We start from the raw sequence: 17,635 nt of genomic DNA on the forward strand, positions 1-17,635 counted from the left end.
AGGTGGGGTGGGTTGGGGGAGGGGGAGGGGTGGGTTGGTGGTGGAGGGGGGTTGGAGGCCGACCCCGCCAGCCGGCTGCCCAGTTTCAGATCCTGCCCTGACTCTGGCTCAGCAGCCTGGCCTCAAGGAGAAGAGGTATTGAATTATAATCCTCTCTTCTCACCCTACATGGAAGGGAAAATCTTTGGCTTTCTTGAAAGATCTGAATCCCTTCCAAGGGGTGCCTTCTAAGCGTCTATAAAATGGGGATCCTGATGGGGCTGCCCCACAGGGAGGTTCTGAAGATTCATTCAGGGGAAGGGTGAAATACGCGCTAACTTATTAGTCATTATCATCGGCTGCTCTGTGAGCGAAGACAGTGGTTCTCAAGCGATGGTGTCCCGGAGGACGTCTTGCAGTGTCTGGACACATGTTGGTTGGTGAAAGCTGCCGGGCTGGGGGAACTGGCCTCTAGGTGACAGAGACCAGGGATGCTGCCAGCGTCCTGCGGAGCACAGGACGCCCCCGCACAGGTGACAGAGACCAGGGATGCTGCCAGCGTCCTGCGGAGCACAGGATGCCCCCGCACAGCGGAGCACGCAATCCGAGAGGCAACTAGTGCAGAGGCTGGGAACCGGGGCGAGGAGCTTGCGTTCCTCCTGAAGGCAACACGCTGATGACGAGCTGAAGCACAGAATGACACAAGGAAATCTCGGCTCTAGAGAGAAAAGTCCAGCCAAGTTGTGACATGACTACAGAGCTCAATTAGGGGCCCTGCAGACCTGCAGATCAGCAAGGTGCCATGAGAGGGGCCCGGGGTGGCAGGGAGACCAGGAAGGGGGCACCCGGAGAACTGGCCGGGGCCGGGGAGGGAGGACTGGTGGGGCCGGGGGGATGCTAAGGCTTCTAGCTTGTGGGACCGGGCAGGGAAAGACTCTGTCTGGCCTCCAGGAGTCGTAGTTGGGGCGAAAGCACCTCCAGCAACCTGGACATCAGCCGTGTCCCCTCCACTGCCCCCACCCTTCCCCCAGGGCCCCCTTCAGGAGACCGCTCCGCACGCCCTTGGGGCCCCGAGAGATGGGCATCAGATCTCCTCCTCCTCCCCCTTGGATGAGTGGAGATAGAGGCCCCTCAGCCGACCTGCCGCAGACAGAAGAGGACACTCTGGCCCTGAGACCAGCACCCTCTGCAGCTTCCCAGGGGCCGGAGCTGCTGGGGGCAAACGGGAGGACGTGAAGCCAGGTGGGCTTGACCAGCACGCAGACTGAGCCCCCTCTAGCCCCGGTTCCCCTGCCCCTTCACACAGGTTCTGAAGACAAGTTACAGGACACGGGGAGAAACCCCCGGCGGCCACGCCATCAGCAGGTGAACAGGTGGAGTCCTGAGCTGACGCCAGAGCAGTTTAAGACATCACCTCATGGGGAGGGCAGAGGACAGCCCGAAGACAGAGAGGCCCCGGCGTGGTCCAAGGAGCACTGGGTAGGGACTAGACCAGAGCTCCAGCCCACACCGTGCAGCCCGCAGCGGGTTCCTCACCTGTGCGGGTGACCTCTGACTGTCTAGGTTAAGGATGGTGGTAGCACTTCTGCCTGGACCACTGGGTTGACAAGGACTCTGAGGCTGTGGTTGATTTGTGACACCTGTGGGGAATGCCCGGGGATGCTAGTCAACATGTTGCTACTTCTCTACCATCCTGATTAAGAGCAACGGACAGGGGTCATTTGTAAGGGCTCTTCCTGCCCGCAAACTCTATCATTCTATGATTTCAATGTTAAATTTCCAGGCACTGGCTGGAAACACAGTAAGTCAGAGCAGGAGGGGATTGAGTGGGTTAGAACCCTCAGCGCGGGCTTTGGGAAGGAGGCGGCACTCCAAGAAGCCGTGCGGCTGCCTAGTGCGTTTTCTGTACTGGAGGTGGGAGGACATTTATGGGCAAGAAAAGGGGGCTGAGCAGGGGCTGTTTCCGGTGCAGGAGGAGGAGGCTGGCGCCACGGAACACGCGGTCTCCGTCTGGGCCAAACAGGATCACATGTGTGAGGTCGGTGGTGCGTGAAAACCAGAGCCAACTCCGTGGGAATCCAAAGAGCCAGATGTCCCTGCGCACGTCATCCCAGGGGTCCTCGCCCATGCCCCCTGGTGAGCGCCGTCAGCAGCCTCCCCTTGAGGAGGGCACACAGGTCAGGGCCGGGGGTGACTGGCTCAGGGAGAGCCTGGGGGTCAGCATGGCTCGGGTTCCGACGTGCAGGCGGGACCTCTGCTCTGTGGCTCCCTCCTCTTCAGAGCAGTGGAGATTCTCTGAGATCCAGAAGGAGGGCAGGGACAGCTGCATCCCAGGAAGAAAGACCTGCCCGGGGAAGTGGACTGCCCGACAGACCTCAGCCAGGGACACTGGTGTGGGCGCTGACCACAGTGAGCGCCTCAGGCTTGGGTCCCGGCTCCTGGACGCTTTCCCCAGGCCCTACCTAACCCAGACTGCAGAGAAGGCAAGAGGGCCTGAAATTCCAGGACCTCGGGGCTCAGCCCGTGAGGGTGAAACAGATCTTGCCCCCCCTCCGCTCCACGGCAGCCCGAAATGAAATTCCAGCTCACTTCAGAAATCCTGGCTCAGCTTGGCCCTGCCCAGGGCCGCAGCTCCCTCCCCTGCACTGTAACCCGCGCCCGCCCCCCCCACCAGCCCTGCTGGTCGCTGGGCACTTCTGTCCTTTCTCCCTCTTCTCTGCCTCTCCTGTGCCTGCCTTCCCTCCCAGGTCTCCCCAGCTTTTGCTCAATGGGACCCAGGAAGGTCTGCTGTGCTTCTCCTGCTGCCAGGTGCCCGGGCAGAGGGAAGGCTGTGTCCTCTCCTCTAGGACTTGTCCACATCCACCTGGGCCATCTGGGCCCGGCTCACTGCCTGCCTCCCTCCCTGCTGCCCACCCGGCTCTTTCTCAGCTGGTCCCACTCATCTCAGGGCCCCTTGAGGTCCTTCCTCTAGCTCCCCCGTCTAGGCTCAGGGCCACCTGGGCCCCCATGAAACGTCCTCGCTTTGAGGAAGGGGCAGAGGGTCGCGATGGGCCGGAGGCTCCCGCGGACCACCAGCTGCTCCGACTGCCCCCCCCAAGCTCTCCTTCTTGTCCACAACATGCTCCCTCCCAGGCCACTGGGCCCGTGTGGCCATCCTCACCACCGGGAAGTCCATCCTCACTCCCAGCCTGGTGTCACTCCCTCTCATTCTGGGGAGTAGCCGGCAGGACGCTGCAATGGTGTCGCCCCCCAAAACACACCTCCTTACTTTCTCCACTTTTCCAGAGCTTCCAGTCCCAGCCCCCTGAACCTGAGGCAAAAGAAAAAGCGCTTTCCTTCCAGCAAGTCGTAAAGGGCAGCAACACTGGGCATCCCCAGGGGCCTCCGGCTGCCTCACAGAAGCCCGTGGAAGCCCCTCGACTCTGCATGGACTCCCGAGCCCTGCTTTCTCCCGGGGCCCCGGGGCCTGCGTCCCTTGGCCAAGCCTCTCCCCAGTCTGTCTACAAAATCACTCTGGGTCTTATCTGGGCTCCCTGACAGAACCATGTTGTGACAGGCAAATGGGCTCTGGTGTCAGAGACAGGAAGCCCAAAGCTGCATCTCCCTCTGCCTGGAGAGTGAGGTGATAAGAGAGCAGAGAGAGGGCGGCCCTGCAGCAGCCAGGGACCTGGGAGCCGGCCCTGACCTCACCTGCCGCTGGGCTCGGGCGGATGCAGGAGTCACAGGGTGCTGTGGGCGCCCCATCTTCCCATCAGCCCCGCCTGATGCTGGACTAACAGGAGGGAAAGGAAGGCATCCCCACGGGGCCTGTGAGGATGACCTAAACCCCTTTCCAGTGGGAATAAACGTCAAAGTGCTACTTCTTAAAGGGGCCACCACCTGGCTGGGCAGGTAAGAGGGGCTGCAGCAGGTAGATCCTGCTGGGGGTGCAGCAGCCATCCTGGCCCATCAGGTCCTGTTGTCTTTAGAACAGAGGCCCCGTTACATAAGCCCCAGCTGACTTGGTAGAAGCTATGACTAAGAAAACTTTCCAAAGACAGTTGGTGGCCCTCCACCCCCTCTGAGTGGTGAGAAACCCCCCCCCCATGGAGAGGGGGGCAGAGATTAGGGCTCTGAGGCCCTGACTCACCACACACACAAACACTCCCCAACACTCTTTCCCAAAACGGTTCCCGCCCACCCGTCCGCCCTCCTACCCGGGCTGGTGACAAAAAGAACACCCCAGAGATTTTGCCAAGTTCTGGGCCAGGCTGAGCCCAGGGAACATGAAATTCCCCGTGGAGTGGGAGGCCGGATCCCCACAGAAGCAAACAACGTCCAGTCAGGGGACAACAACGACTGCAGCCCACCAAGATCACCGTGTGGTTTCTCTAATAGCCGGGGCTACTCTCCCTCAAAGAAGAGCTCCCAGCTCTGTAATCACAAATATTAGCTTGTAAAGGGGTCTTAAAGACCACCCTTAGCCCGTCCGCGGCTACCCCATTTCCAGGCACCTACCCATCCACGCATGTATCCATCTATTCCGTCACCAGATAGTTACTGAGCTCCTACCATGTGTCATGAACGGTCCAGGCAATGGTGACCCAAAGACTAGTCTTTCCTCAAGGAGCTAATCGCCGTGTAGGTGAGAAAGGCAAGGAGGCAGCTGCAGCCCGGTGCGCTAAGTAGGGGACAGGAAGAAGGCTCGTTCTAGAAGCAGCAGGGGTGGGGTGGGAGTTGCGTGGAGACTTACTGAGAGAAATGACACCTAGGCTGAGATATGAACGAGAAGGACATTCCCCTTTATTCACTAAGGGGTCTGCTCAGCACGCAGTGTGGCCAGAGCAGTGCCAGGCAGGCTCCGCAAAGACGAGCTAGGATGGTATCCACTAGTGGAGCTGGCCACCTGGCAAGGGTGTAAAATAGAGGCCCAGACGCCCGGGCTGTACGGTGAAGCACCACCCAAGAGAAGGGTCCGTGAGTCCCCGCGTGGGTCCAGGAGAGGACGAGGGGATGGATATGCAGTTCGGAAGGTCAGGAGAAGCTCCAGGGAAGGAGTGGAATTTGGGTTCACTGTGGGGATGGATGGAACTTAGAGGCACAGATGAGGTGGGGTGGGCACCCCAAGCAAACGGAAGGACACCAGCAGACTTTAAGAGCCAGCGCTGTCTGTTTGGGAGGAGGAGAACAGACCGGTGTGACTGCAGCATGAAAGAGGATGTGATGGCGGCTGTGGCTTGAACACAGACCGAGGCCTTACAACGGGTGGTTCTGAAATTTAAGGCGAGGCCCAGAGAGGCTAAGCAGTTTTCTCAAGGTCACAGAGTTAGTAGAGAAGCAGAGTTCACCTCCAGCGCTCCTTCTGCTGGCCCTAGGCCACGGATTCCCCTCCCAGGCTTGGGGCCCCTCCCTGTGGCCCACTCCCCTCTCCCCCGCCACAGGGGTCTTGCCCTCACCGGCTGGTAGATCCCAGGCTGCCAGTGCAGGCTGCCCGGCTCCCAATCCTGCATTTTTAGATGAGTACGGAAATGCTCTTAAAGAGGGTAGAAAAGTCATCTCACAGCCTGGGTTAGGGACTCGGCCCGGCCCAGCCCAGACTGAAATACCTGGAATTTCCCTAGCTGGCCCCTCTCCTCTTCCTCACCCGACCCAGATCGCTGACCCGTGGGTTTACTATAGCCCTTTCTGTGCGCCGTCCACGTCAGTCCCCAGAAGTCCCTCTGAACAGTGGGCACAGAACCAACAGCTGGGGTTGGAAGACAGCGCTGCCTGCGTTAGGGCGGGGTCGGTGGGGAAGGAGCCGTGGTGGCAGGAGCGGCCGCCAGGTGGCGCCATGAGCCTGGCGCCAGGCCAGCCCGTTGGTGGCCGACACCTGCTGTCTGGGCGGCCGGGTGGCTGTCCCGAGGGGCCACGGTGCGCTCTCCAGCGGGATCGGAGCACGGGGGAGGCCCAACCCGGGGCTACCCTCTGCCCCCTCCTCTCCTTTGTCAGCCGTTGGGGACCACGCGGTTGGATCCTACTCAGGTGGGAGGGCCAGCGTGGGGAGCGGGGAGCTGGAGGAGCGGTGTGTGTGTGTGTGTGTGTGTGTGTGTGTGTGTGTGTGTGTGTGTGTGTGTGTGTGTGTGTGTGTGTGTGTGTGTCCTTGGAGTTGCGCTTTTTTTTTTTGGCTGCCTTGGGTCTTCATTGCTGCACACGGGCTTTCTCTAGTTGCGGCTAGCGGGGGCTACTCTTCGTCGTGGTGCATGGGCTTCTCATTGCGGTGGCTTCTCTTGTTGTGGAGCACAGGCTCTAGGCGCGCGGGCTTCAGTAGTTGTGGTGCATGGGCTCAGTAGTTGTGGCTCACGGGCTCTAGAACGCAGGCACAGTAGCTGTGGCGCACGGCCTTAGTTGCTCCACGGCATGTGGGATCTTCCCGGACCAGGGCTCGAGCCCATGTTCCCTGCATTGGCGGGCGGATTCTTACCACTGCGCCACCAGGGAAGTCCCTGTCCTTGAAGTTTGAGAGTCAGGGTGGGACAGGTCAAAGATGCTATTTTCTTAGTCTAACAAGCTTCTTGGAAACAAAGCCAGTTCTTGGAGGGAAGCCAACCCCTGGATGTTTGCTGCTGCCCCAGAGTCAGACATTTTAAGGGGTTTACCCATGAGATAACCATAAAAGGGAGTCAACTTCCGGTTGGGTGCTTCTAAGAAGCTTCCTCTCTGTTTTTCATCCAAAACCCAGCCTTCCCAAAGTCCACACAATCAAACACTTCTCCCACCTCAGTTCATTTCTGTGGTTAAATATGCATTTCTACAAATGTCATTTTCCACACACACACACACACACACACACACACACATACCCCCAACAGCTTTCTGCAACACACAGCTCAGACACACATCTGCGCACATGGGTTCCTCCCCACACCAGCCCACATCCCCCCAACTCCACCTCCCCACGCTTCTCACACGGGGGCTCCACACAGAATTCATGCATGTTACCTCATAGGCACTGCTCCACGCAGACAGGCAGATGCACACCCCTGTGCACGCACATGCGCGCATGCACACACACACACACACACACAGAGACACCGAGACAGCAGACACAGGGTGATGCAGAGACAATAACAACCCCACGCAGGGTGAGGCCTGATCACCGTTTGACCTTGGGTGGGCAGTTTGTTTCCCTCTCAGCACAGGCTGGCTCTGAGCTCAGCTTGAGGAGGGAGACGAGGAGAAACAGGACAGTCTGTCCTCGGCAATGAGGAGAGGGAGCCCCGGCTTTGGAATCTTCTGTGAGGTCAGGGATGAGGGAGATGCGCTCGGCTCCGCAGGAGCCAGGAAAGATTGCCTTTGAACTTGGCCTTCGCAGGTCAGCCAAGGGAGTTTGTTGATGCAGGAACAGAAGTTACAAGAGCGTGGGGCTGCGTGTGTTCAAAACAAGGGGGAACCTGCAGGAGAAGGGAAGGACCACACCACAGAGATGGGAGCAGGGCTGGGACGGTGGGGACCAAGGAGCCAGTCAGAGAAAAAAAAAAATCCCAGACGCGGGAGAGGGGATGGAAGCTGAGGGGGACCGGAGGAGGACCAGCCTGGGACTGGGGCGATGGGAGCGCGGGGGCGGGGAGCCCGGGCGGCCGGTTGGCAGCTCAGCCGCTACTTAGGAGCACACGCGCCCCTCAATCCTGATTAACAGGAATTAGTGGCGTGCGGCTAATCCTCCCGCGCTCCGTTAGTGCTCTCAGGCCTGCAGAGGGACCTGGCGGCCCTCCCCACCCGGACCGGCCTCCCTGCATCCGCTGACCGGGGCGTCTAGCCAGGGGCAGGAGGAGGACGTGGTGGCTGGAAAACTTTCTCCACCGAGCTGCACAGAACACCCATGCACTGTACGTGTGCCCTTTCCTTTTCCTTCTTCCAAAGTCCGTGTCCCTTGTTTCCCGTAGATCATCACAGCACGGGAGACCACGCGATTCATGCCCGTGAAAGAATTAGGAGAACAAACCCAGAGAACTGGGAGAATTTAACCCAGGACTGCCTGCTCGGTGGACGACTCTGGGCATCCTTTCTCCCCGCCCAGCCCAGCCTGAGAAGATGGTGGCTGATTTGCTCCTGGAGGAAGGAAAATAGGAGATGGGGTGGGGGGAGGTGGGGGAGTTGGGGGGAGGTAGGAGGAGGAGGAGTGGGGAGGCGGGGGAGGGGAGAGAGGCGGGGGAGGGGGAGGGGAGGAAAGAAAAGAGCTGGAGAGACTTGAACTTGCGATGGTGGCTGGGTCAGAGTCAGCATGCCCTGAGCCCAGACCCAGTGCTTTGTGACTGAGGACCCCGGCCTCCTTCCGGGTAGCGTGGGAAGCAGACTCAAGGTGATGAGGATTTGTGTGGAAGAGAGTGCCCTCCCCCCCCCCCCGGAGGGGGCAGTCAGAGGGTGGGGAGAGAAAGGGTGCCTTTCAGGCAAAGCCTCAGCCCCAGCCCATCCTTAGAGGAGCCTGGAGGGAAAGCCAGGGAGCTGGGCCTCATCCTAGGAGAAGAAGCCCCTCCCCACCTGGGACACTGACTCCCAGGCACTGGGCTCCCTGAGCAGGGGAGTGCTCCGGGGGCCCCAGGCAGTGCCCTGAAGAGGGGTGGACCGGCCACCCAAGGGAGGGAACAGAAGCTGGGGGAGCATAGAGCCGGCACTCTCTGCTACTCACAGAAGGCTTGCTGGTGTCAGACCCTCACCATTCCCATAAAAGATAGCTAACTTAGATTTCTGAAATGTTTCTTCCCTTCAGGAGTTCACAGACCAGAAGAAAGACAGTTGCATGCTATATACACGTGCACATAAATAATGACATACTGTGATAGATGCTATTTCAGAGATACCCTCCAAGAGGCTTTGGAACACGGAGTAAGTGCTTAGTTCTGCCCAGGGTGTGTCGGGAGTGTAAGGTGGGGCTCGATCCCCTGTTAGAAAGACTTCTGTAATTCCCGTCTCCCGTGGGATGTGGTACAAAGCTCAGCCTGCCATCCAAGGACCTTTGCTGGAGACCCCTTCACCTCTCCACTGATCTGGAAGTTGAAAACTTCTTTCCTTTTAAGGAGCACCCCCTAAATGTTCCAACTCCATATGCTCGAATTTTAAGTCTAATTTAAACATTAACTGTCCTCCCTATGCTCTAAGTGTCTTCCACCCCTAGTTTTTTATGTTATTAGTGTCTAGTAGTTTGGCTTTATTTTTCAAAATTCACAGGCTAGGTTACTATTATTATTATATTGTTGCGTGTTTTTAGAGCCAGTGCTTACTTGCAGATGCCCACCTGCTTTTACCAAAGCTTTGGCTCATCTTTGCTTCTTTCATCCCATTGCTTCCTTCTGGATTGTCTCCTCCTTTTCCTTTTATGCTTTTCTTTTAGAGCATCCTTGAGCATCTCTTTCAGCACATGAGCAGCTGATCTGCTCTCACATTTGTACCCTTACTCTTGAGCCCTGCTTTACTGGGAGGTAGAATCCTGGACTGACTCCTCGTTTCCCTCAGCTCTTGGGGGCAGTTATCTCCTTTTGTTCCAGCCTCTACTATTGCTGCTGTTATTCCCTTGTAAATAGCCCATCTTTTCAACGTAAGTAATTTGGGGATGATTCTTCTAGTTTTGGGTTCTGATACTTCACCCTGTTATATCTAGGGATGGTCCATGTGACTGGGTGATTAAACAAAGAGGAGACATTTCTTTATCCTGGGCTATCATGTGGGATACCCCCTCAAACTAAGGATTCATGTCTTTCATCAATTCTGGAATTTCTGAGCCATTATCTCTTCAGTTACTGCTTTTTCCTTGTTCTTATTTTATTCCTCTACAATTCTTATCCTCTATTGCACATCTTAACACCTTTTTCACATTTTCATGTCTTTACTTCTCTGTGCCATCCTGAGTAATTTCCTAAGATCTCTCACTTTGCTAATTTTCTTTCAGTCAACTGTCAATTCATCCACTGAGTTCTTTTTTTCCCCCCTAAATGTTTCATTCCTAGAAATGTGAGCAGGACCCCATGGGGGCCTTCCCGGGACAGGCCCTCCCCCAGATCCTCTGCTTTGCTCCTCTCTGAAGTACCTAGATAATAGTGTTTGATGCACATTTCCTGAGTTGTTTTCTAGATGTAAAAAACCCCCCTCTCCAACAAATGGAGGAGGTTAACTCCTTGAGGACCTTGAGCACATAACCCCAGGCCTCCTGTTGCCTGAGGACTGATAATGTTAACCGGTGACACCACCCTGCTGCCTCACCATCAGACAGTCGGAGAATTGTGCACAAGCTGATCATATACCCTGCGTCACCTCCCCCCACCCCCCCTACCCCAAACTTTTAAAAGTGCTTTGCCAGAACCCTTCAGGGAGCTCGGGGCTTTTTAGGGCATGAGCTGCCTTGTCTCCTTGCCTGACCTTGCAATAAGGCTTTCTCTGCTCCAAACTCTGACGTTTCAGTTTGTTTGGCCTCACTGTACATAATCGGGCACACGGACTTGCGTTAACAGAAACTCTCTGTGGCTCTTTTTCTTGTCTTCTTAGTCCTTCCGGTGCCCTTTTATTCCTCCATATTTTTCTAGTCCTCTTATCTCTGTGCACTTTGTAGGGCAACTTATTTTCTTGTCTCTTTTGGATTATTTCATTATCTCAGGATTTGGGGGGAGTCTCCCGCTGGTCACGGGCTGCCTCTGAGGCAAGCTGCCTTCTCCGGAGCTTGTAAATCATGCTTAGCATCCTTGCCACGTTGTTTATTCCACGGGGCCTTTACAGGAAGAGTTGTCGGTTTGCTTCAATTGGTTGCCCCGAGGTTTCCCCATTGTGAGAACGAGTTTTACATTAATTTTGGGGTTTGGGGATTTCCACACCCTGAGAGATGGTGTAAGTTCACATCCCACACCTGGAAATTTTTTTTTTTTTTGAGCTTTGACTTAATCATACATTTTATTTCAATATATCTCCAAGATACAACACTTTAAAATGCTTCTTTAGAAGTTAAAAATGGTATTGTTCTATGAAGAAAGATGATACACTTTTAAAAAGAAGTACAATAGATTTTACCCATATTTAAAACCCGTATTTAGATAAGACGTAACATAAGTGTTCCAAAATAATCAACACAAACTAATCTGCTAAAATGTATACAAAGCAATGCTTTCTGATGATACATTTGCAAGTGATAAAAATCAAAGAGCTTGATATCTAAGATGAAGCTAAGGTTAAAGTACTGTAAAGTACGTAGACAGACACAATTAACGTCATCAGATAGATTATGGAGCTGTAGGTAGAGTGGTGCACTACATTTTACTGAGTATTTTATTAAACCAAATTCCCAAACAGCTGCATATATTGCTTTTTAATCTGCTATAACCCTCTGAAGAGAACCAGCAGGTTGGGATGTTTATGCGGACCTGCCACCCGTTAATACTCTTGAAGCACGTGAGAATAAATGAAATGGAAACCGGCATCCATACGTAAATGTGAGACAACCTGGCACCCTCGTCGCACTGTAAGTAAGATACACAGCAGATGCAAATGCTTAGTTTTCAACACTAATTCAATAAGAAAATGCATTTGATAGATTTTCATAACTGAGAAATTTAGTGTAAAGGCAGACGGAAAAGGACCGGTTGGGGATTGTAAGCCGTGGAGCAGAAGAGGTGACTGTGCGGGTCCCAAGCAACTCCACAGCGCTGGGATTTCAAAATCCTCAGAAACTTGTGGCCAGACCTCCATCATCACCTTGCCGGGACTTTTTCAAAGACTGTTCTCCTAAAAGCCTCTGTCTACCAACCAGCACGCCTGACAAAGGCATAGTGTCGTCTGGCTGCTTCCCAGGGCTCTCGAGAAACACCAGGGTGTTTGGGGAGGTTAGCTCTCCAACATGCACCTGGGCAGTGTACTCAGCTGGCCCTCCTTCTCTCTTCATAAATGAGGACACAGAAGAGAGAGAAATGCAGAACTAGAAACCATTTGGCTTCTGGGGAGATGTCACTTTGGTAATGGGAATTAAAGCAAGGTACGGGACCTGACTCTCTAAAGAAGAGTTAATATTAAAGTTCAAGTAAGTTGTCTCACTTTTCATTCTTTCATTTTTCTCAAAAAAGCTGAGGCTGCTTTTAACCTGGATCAAAGCTGTAAAATATAGACAAGTCATTTCTTTAAGAAAATTTATTTGTAGCTCTAGAGCAGAATTAGGGAACTCATACCACATTCATTTGAATAAGGCCTGTTACTGCAACATTGTTTCTAGATTTTCCAAATCCAGCCAACATGGATATCTCTGCTACTCTGTTTTGGCCTTCACAGCAGCTTCTTCTCTCAGACCAGCTTTCTTTTCTAGGTTCAGGCTTGTTAAAGACTCGTTTCTTTTGGCAGCCTCCTTGCCCTCAGTAACCATCAAGGTGCATCCTGCCACTGTCTAGGCAATCATTACATAGCCGATCTTCACCCGGACCTTGTTCTTTGCAGCATCGAGCATCTCAAACGAGACAGTCTCTGGGATTTCATCTTCCTTTTTGAAGCGACCTGACCATGTTAGGATCTTCTTCTCCCAATCCGTAGGCTTATGCAATGGCGCTCTGTGGCCGTAAGTGTGGGCTGGAGGCTTTGGACTTTCCTGGAGTTTGTTGCAAAATTCATTTATTCTCTTCAAATCAGAGTTTCTGGTAAGCCTTAAAGATGAGAAAGCATCTCTTTCACAGAACCTAAAATAACTTCCGGCCGCTGGGCACAGGCCAAGGAGGCTCCCCATGGCCGCCTACTCCGCCGACCAACACAGTGCCCCAAGGCCGGCAGTGGCACAGGTAAGCTCAAGGTCGCCTAGCGCTGCGAACAGAGACCCGAGCAGGACTCTGGGGCGGGGCTTCCCACACCTGGAAATTTGAGTTTCTCACAGGAAACTGTTTTCTTTTTCTTACCCAGAGCCTAGGGCAGAAAATGATGGATGGAGATTTTTCCTAGCCAAATTCCCCTGAAGGAGCCGGGATTTCCATCCAGAGTCCTGCTGCCCATGGGTCCTAAGGCCTGTCCCCTTGCCCGGTGTGGTGATGAACTGCTCCCCTGGTTCTGCACCCTCCTCCTCCCGTTAGCTTTGCCATGGCTTCAGTTTGCAGACTTACTATTTTGGCTTTAAATTCCTTCCTCGTTTCTGTTGCTTATGGATTTCTTTATTTTGAACTCAATATGCATTTTAATTTTTCGATCCTATTTTATTGAGACTCTCCCTGTGTGATGGAACAGAGCAGTGGAGATCCATGGTAGCTCATTCTGTGAGTTACTTGATGCCTAGGGCATGATTATTTTTCCTCCTCTCTCTCCTACCGGACTGTGGGCTCCTTGAAGAAGGAAACTGTGCCCATATTATTTCTGGTTCTTCGCTCAGTACCGGGCACAAACACAATACGCATGGCCTTTGCCGGGTGGATAGTTAAATGATGGAAGGTGATTATCAAAGGTTATACAGCTCTCTCCACATCTCCAGGAAGAAGATTTCCTCAATCATTCCGAACACAAAGATATTCTTTTATTCTGAAAAATCTTTTACAGGTGATTCTGTAGCATATGTCATTATTATGACATCTATGTGCATGTGTTTCTCAACATTCTAATGTGGTCATCAAGCCAGCACCGCGTGGCAGGCCCTCAGAAGACGTGACACAAGGCCAGCACTGACCCGTGGTCCTCCAGCTGGAGGCCGTGACTTGGAAAGCATGTCTATCACGTGATCGTTTGCCATGATTTCACTTATGGAGAGGACTGTGTTTGTTTGGAGGAAAATGTTCACCAGGCCTACTTGGGAGAGCAGCTAAGCCTTCAGGGAACTTGACAGGGAGAGGCTGCTGAGGCCTGAGGCCGACAAGGGCAGCATTTTCCTGGTTGAGGCCGAGGCAGAGGGGGAGGGGAGGAGTGGAAGCCAGGAGGGTGAAAGCCACAAGCTTGCCCCATGCTGTCCTCGGGATGGCACGGTGCTCCCGAACCTGCGCACGTGTAGCAAACATAGAAACGCAATGATGAGAGATCCACAATCACAGCCTGATATTTAACCAAACTTTCCCAGATATTAATAACTAAAGTAAAAAAGGAAGGCAAAGATATGGACCTTAAGTGGCACAATAAATAAATTTAACTGAATGTATATCCAGGAGTCTGTACCTAACTGAGGCAGGAGACAGACGGGCCCCAGGCTGAGCAGCTGGAGTCTGGCCCCTGTGGACAGAGACCCCGAGATAAACATCATAGCAGGAGCAGGGAGAAGCCTCTTCCCCTAACCCCAAACCCTGGAGGAGGGGTTGACCCCCAGAGGGACTCCAAGACAGACAGCCTTCCTGCAGCAGAAGAGGACACCCTGGTCTCTCTCCGGTGCCTCCAGGAAGTAAACACTCCGTCGTACCATTTGTGTGAAGAGAAAATTAGCTCTCATTGGAGGGTTGGGGTAAAAATATCTCCAGTCTGTAAACACATCGGTTGGGGCATCCTGGAGGCACACGACTGGAGCACCACGGGCTGCAGGTGCCTGTCTGCCCTGCGTCTTCTCACCCCCACAGGTGCTCCTGGCTCCGCTTCAGGACAACCGGGTCGCACACGTGTCCCCAGCCCTGGAGCATAGATTAGGAAAAGTTTCTCACTTTTCTCCAGGTCAGTGGAAAAGTTCTTGAGACCAAGTGGAGGGAAAGAAAGAGCTGGTCTGTTTTCTGTCTCAGCAGATGTCCTTCTGGAAGGCGATGGGGGGTGTCGTTTACCAGCATCCCTGACCCCTCTTCCCTGGCATCCTGGCACCCAGCCAAGCCCTGTTTCTCTGCTTTCTCAGAGAAGGTGCTCAGACTGACACCCCGACAGGGAGCTGGGGTTCCTAATTCTTAGGGCTCTCAGCCCGGGAGAAGCAACTCCTATGTCAGGCTTCCTCGTGGCCATGTTGCTGTCCATCCCTGTTGGTGGTACCATGGCTGCCTGTACCCCGGTGAATAAAGAGGCCCTGACTGATGCTGACCCTGGGCAGAGGGGAGGGGCTCTTTCTTCCACCCACAGCATGTATGATATCTTTACTTAAATGCACACACACACTGACACACTCTAGCACATGGCACAGAGCCTCCTTCGGGTGAAGCGTGTAAGGCCTGCTCAATCGCTTCTTAAAAAAGTTTCTCTCTAGGAAGTCACTGTAAGCCCAAACTTTAGCATTAATATGACCTTTTTCGAGTGAACCCCTACAAAGGAGAGGAACGTGCAAATAAATCAAAGTGCAGACTTTGCTTCTTAATCCAGCATAAGCAGCATGTCTGGTTGTTACCCCCAGAAAAATGGGGTTCACCTCTTGGTGGGTGTGGAGCCAGAAGACACAACCAAGCCAGAGAGTGGGAGAAGGGAGGATTCATTACTGGCAGCAAGTGAGGAGAACACAGGGGATCTTCCCCGAAGCAGTGTCTCCCCGAAGAGCAAAACTGGGGAAGTTTTACCCTAAGGGTCACATGCATCCTCATGAAGGGGCTTGAGCAGAGGCAAACTCAGCATAGAATTGGGGCAAAGGTCAACAGAGTCCACACTTGAGGGTCCACATCATTGCTCCGTCCTCCTCCTGGGTGGGGGCCTTAGTTCCTGCAGAACTCAGAGACTGGATCCCATGTTATATGTAGCCCTTGAAGAGGAAATGGGACTCTGTTCTACTTCTGAGCTGTTGTTTCTTGACTGCTTTTCCTGTGTTCCCACATTCCCTTACTTCTCTGAGAGCATTGATTACTGAGACCTGTTCAAGGGCAAGCGCTGTGGCCAAGATTCGATCACAAAATGGCTCAGGCCAGAAATGCCTTCTCTTATGTCTAGAAAGCCATGCCTGGTGCTCTCTCTCTGGGGACCCCCTACTCTATCGTTAAAGGGGATGTCTGCTACTTGCACACAAAAAAATGGTTGCCTGCCATTTCAGTAAACAAAGAATGCTGCCTGCCATTCTGGTAAACAATGAATGCTGCCCACCAGCAAGCCATCAGACACTGCAGCCCACCCTGCTGTGAGCCCTGAGAGGAACTCAGGATGGAGGAAAAAAAGGATACAGGCCCTAGTTAAGGTGCACCTCAAAGGACTGATTTCAATGAGCCCAGACTCTTGCATCCTCCCATACATAGAAAAGCACTAAAGTCATTAATTTGAGATGTCTGTTTATTTTTGTGATTAGCAGTCATCTTTTGATGTTTGACTACATGTGATTTTTTTTCAGCAAAAACTTCTCTACATCCTGGCTATCCCCTACCTCTTTGGAGCAGTCCCTCAGAGCTATCTGTGAGGCTGTCTCCCCAGCTGTTGACCTCAGTAAGGTCCCGAATAAAACATAACTTTCAACTTCCAGGTTGTGCGTTTTTTTTCAGTCCACATACTGTTTCCTCAGGTTATGGAGACGTGTCCTTCTATTCAAAAAAAAACGAAGGAAAGACATTGAAGAGAAAGAGAAGATGGTAGACGAGACAAATATGCGAGAACAGAGTTGGAAATACTGCAACAAGTTGGGACTTGACAAGAGGGAACCTGGAGCCACAGAACCTTGGATCAACCCAGAGGGCGTGCTTTACTGGGAGGCTCTGGGGTCAGTGACTTCCCTGTCAGTGGATCCTGCTCTCTCCTTCCCGGAGGCTGACTTCAGGTCGTTGCTGTGGTGTAGAATGCACAGCAAAGGAACAGAAGCACAGTCCTGTTACTTTTTCAGAACTTAGTCACACTGAAACTGAGCAGGACCCTGTGGGGCTTCAGGACACAAAAGTCTTTCTGTGTTCCCCATTTCTTGTTTGCAGGAAATAGGCTTCATTCAGCCTCCAAGACCTTCCCAGAGTTCCAAAGGGCAGGTTCAAACAGATGCTAATCAGGGAAGGGAGGGGATGCAGAGACAAGGGAGGAGCAGTCAGGAGACAATAGTGCAGCCTTGAGGCAGGGTCCTGGTGCCCCCTCAGGGGATGCACATAACAATGTCTTTGAGCTGTTTTGCAGATACTGAAACTCCCACCAGGTGGGAGAAGTTAACTGTATGCTGCCCGCAAGCACGTAGACCCCAGCCCAGTTGGAGCCAGGTTGATGACGTTGACCCCTGATTACCTCACCACCAATTCTTCTGATTGCAGAAGAATGTCCACCAGCTGATCACACCCTCCTGTTTCAACCATTACTATAAAACTCCTCACTACCCGCTCCAGGTTGGGACACACAGTTTTGAGGGCATTAGCGCACTGAGGCCCCCTTTGCCTGGCAAGACAATAAAGCTATGTTTTTCTACTTCACCCAAAGCTCTGTCTCTGAGATTTAATTCAGTGTTGGGGTACAGAGGCTGAATTCGGCATCAAAACGAAAAGAATAAACACACTTTGATGTAAATCTCCCTCTCTGCTTCTCATTCCTTCTGACCCATCTGCAGACTTAAGTTTCTTTTCTTTATCAAGACTTTCCAGTACTGTTATACCATTTTGCCCAATCTGAACCAAAATAGTAGGAAAGGGAAGGGATCCAGGCAACAAACATGTATTGAGCACCTGGTATGCTCCAAATCTTTATCTCACATGATCTTCAAAATGACCATTTGAGGTGGGTATTGTTATCCCTATTTTACAGACAAGGAATCCAAGGCTTAGAGAAGTTAAGCAACTTTCCCAAGTTTACAAAAACCAAGAATTGGAATCATTGTCCTTCAGACTCCAGAGCCCATGTCCCCCCATGTTGCTTCCAGCAT

The 17,635-nt window shown here is 53.0% G+C and overlaps 1 pseudogene across 1 annotated transcript; it reads right to left on the reverse strand.

The window, feature by feature from the left end:
- Positions 1-11,940: 11,940 nt before the first annotated feature.
- Positions 11,941-13,513, reverse strand: LOC307190294 (protein FAM162A-like; annotated as a pseudogene). Its single transcript has one exon. The product of its transcript is annotated as a protein FAM162A-like (transcript).
- Between the last annotated feature and the right edge of the window lie 4,122 nt (positions 13,514-17,635).

The sequence above is a fragment of the Stenella coeruleoalba genome (assembly GCF_951394435.1).
Source record: "Stenella coeruleoalba genome assembly, chromosome: 8".
NCBI classification, from domain to species: domain Eukaryota; kingdom Metazoa; phylum Chordata; class Mammalia; order Artiodactyla; family Delphinidae; genus Stenella; species Stenella coeruleoalba.